We start from the raw sequence: 3597 nt of genomic DNA, 5'->3' as shown, positions 1-3597 counted from the left end.
AGGTTAGTGCTATTTACAAAGATTTATTCCAAGGTTAGTGCTATTTTCAAACCACTCGGAGTGAATGTCCAAGCTGTCCATGTATTTAAATTTCAATATAACATTTGAAGGTTGAACTCATGCACAAAATAATAAAAAAATTTCTTGCATAGATTTTGATTTTTTTTCTGTCCATCAATAGTCATAGTGGGGACTCAGATTTCGGATTAAAAAGTTGATCATCTAATCTGTATCCAATCTTACAAGAACTCAAAATCTTGAGAGTATTATTGTTGTTTCTTACAATAACTCATGACTTAGAATCCTAATACTCTGAGACTAATATCAGTTGTTTGTAGTTGTTTTCTTAGATTAGTATATAATTGAATTTCAAGTTGTACCAGTTGTATGTTATAGTTATACCAATTGTATACTGTATGACTGATACTCATAATCTGGATTAAAAAGTGATTGATCTAGTCTGTTTCTTAGATTAGTATATAATTGGATTTTTCAATATTTTGAGACCACTTGAACCAGTTGGTACAAACTGAAAATGTGGGCTGGTACACTAAGATGAAAAATCAAAGGACTTGGTGTAATTTTGAATTTTGTGATCAATATACTAAGTTGTTCTTTAATTAAATGATTCCAAGCTTGCTCTCAGTTTTTAATATCGAGAATTAATCAATCTAAGCTTTAAATATCCATAATCAAGTAAATTAATAAGTAAGAAATGAACAAGTATGAAACGATACTTATCACTGTACAATTAAGAAGTCACTACTGAGTTCAACATATTTGAGAAGAAAAAATATACGAGGCTATTTCGGTCTTTGCATATTATAACACATATTTTAGTCTTTATTCTTAATTTTATTTTCAAATGAACAAGTATTTCTTAAGAGAGATTAAATTTTAATCCTTCACTCTTAAGATGGTCATACCGTACATGGCCAGTAGATTAAATACCTATTCATTACTGGGAATTCATATCCTCTGTATTAACTCAACTTTTGAGTTAATGCAGAATGAATCCGGACCATTCGATTTGTGTTGGCATGCACAGTAAAGATCTCTCGTTCGTTTTATTTTTGACTGAATTGGCTCGCATCCTGAATGCAGAACATGCACTCTCAATTACACGGTAAGGTTCAGTGACAACACGTGAAGCGTGAAGAGTTCTTGGATGCTCATGGAAAGTGAGTTCATTTTATATTTTAAAATATAATCGATATCATTTGATATTGATTTTAAAAAACACACTAAATTTTAAAAATAAAATAAAATTGAAAATTTATTTGACACCACAAGATTAAAATTTGAAAACAAATTTGTAAGTACGTCATTAGATACATATATATCATAACAATCAAATTTTATTTAATTTGAGTATTGTTTGGTGATGCATTAAAGTCTAAAGATCAACAATTTTAAGTCATTTGATATATATCTCTCAAAAGTCAAAAGTTTTAATATTACATATTTATCCCTCCAAAATTAATAAATATATATTTATCCTTGAAAATCATACAAATTCACATATTTGTCCAATCTAACTTTATAACATATCAAATATCTCCAAAAATAATTAAATAATATTTTCTAAAACTTAAAAAAATATTTTACAGTATTAATTAATAATATGTTCACTATTATGCTCTTCGTTTTTGTCTCTTTAGTCCGTCTAAGTTATCTTCTTCTCTAAGGCACTAAACCTCTCGCCTCTCTCTGCAAATGAAGATGGAAAATTAAAGCAGTGAGGGGCGGAAGAAATCTGTGAGAGGGAGGTGATGTGTATTTTGGGTATAGATATTTTTGGTATATTTCATACACTATTATGCTTTAAATTTATTAAATCCTAAATACTCAAAGAAGATTGAATTGCAAGCGCACAATCTATCCTTGTAATAAATTGGGTATCGATCCAAAGACTAAGGCAGTTGTAATTTCTATTTAAACTAAATTAAAACTAAACTAATGCAAATAAGTAAAAATGGGGGGTTGTTGCAAGTAACTAATTTTGGGTTCAATACCCGAATGAGTTGGTTTGTAACAAGAACTAAATTAAATGTAAATAAAAAGGGTTTGTGAATCAAGATAACGAAGTCTACGGGCTTTTGGTCTACAGTTACTTGGTCAATCTATTTACTTTAGAAGTTCTCTAAATTCATGTTATTGCCTTGATGGGAATTCCAACTAAGTTAGCCTATTTCTACCTCATATCATTTACCATTCGTGATTCATGACTTTATGTTACTGTACCTCGTATTAGGGATGTCATTACCTAATTGGGTTATTTAATTGAAGGCATATACTACCATTATTAGGTACCGATACTCGATATACTCTAAGTCCCCTGATTGCGAAGCACTCGTAATTTGGTTTCCCAATACTTTTCATGTGCAACCTTTGGTTCTGTTGGTCGGGAGTAGATTGATTTGGTCCATCTAATCTATTATCCCTAAGGTTATTCGTGTACATAATTTGGTCTTATCTATATCATTGCACCCTTGAAGACAAGAGGTAATGTCACTACCTTCGCAAGGTGCGGGTTCAAAAACACAAATCATGCATGACTCACAAATATATAAAACAAGAACCAAACATCAATTCAAAATAATCATTATAAAGAGAACATCTAAGTAAATAAACTAACACAAGTTCATGCTACAACCAAAGCCCTTAGAGAGAAGATTAGCCTCTCATGGGTGCAATCATAATAACATCCATGATAGAAAACAAGTAAACAAATACAAATAAAATGAGTAAATAACAAGAGAAATAGAGTACACCAATTCCCAAGCTACGCCTCAGTTCTTCTTTGCAAGTTCCTCGAGATTCGCCAAGTCCGTCTCTCATTCGATCCTTAAATTCACTTGAGATGGATGAGAATAGTGGAAGAGATGGTTAGGTTCAATGGAAGAGAATGGTGGTATCCAAAGATGAGTCTCAGATGGCTGTCTATTTCCTTTTAAAAACAAATATGTGACTTGGGAAATATTCAGACACAATCTGGAAGTGAATCGAGCGAAGATAGCATCATTAATGCAGACAATATGCTGACATTAAGGCTGGTGCAGCCAAGCGTGCGGCCTAGGGAGGCTGCACCAAGTTCTGCGCTTGTGAATGCTTTCAGGTGTGCGGGTAGGCCAGACCACGCTATAGGACCTCTCTATCTTTTTTGGGGTTCCATCTTCTGAAGTGTGCGACCAGGAGTGTGGGCAGGGGAGGCAGCACCAATTTCTGTGCATCTTCTTTGCTTGTTCTGAGAGGTGTGCGGACATGCCCGGCCGCACAAGCTCTCTGACTTGGCTGGGAATTGTCTATTTAGTTCGAGGCTTTTTCCAAAGTGGATGCGGTCGCACCAAGTGCCCCAGAGACCGCACCAAAGATTGCAAATGCTCCAAAACTGAAACTAAATTAAGCAAAAGGCAGTAACTTGGTTCTTGGTATAATTCTAAACTAAATTACCCTAAAATGTAAGGAAATTGGTCAAGTTATTGAGATTAAACTCTAATCAAAAGTATATATAATTTAGGCTTATCAGGAGGTGACTAGGGAAGGTGGGGAGAAATGTGTGCTTTGGTGATTTTGGAGAGAGAGGCGAGGGAGGTT

This window comes from Carex rostrata, chromosome 9, assembly GCF_964058835.1.
Source record: "Carex rostrata chromosome 9, lpCarRost1.2, whole genome shotgun sequence".
Taxonomy (NCBI): Eukaryota; Viridiplantae; Streptophyta; class Magnoliopsida; order Poales; family Cyperaceae; genus Carex; species Carex rostrata.
This window is presented reverse-complemented; position numbering follows the sequence as displayed.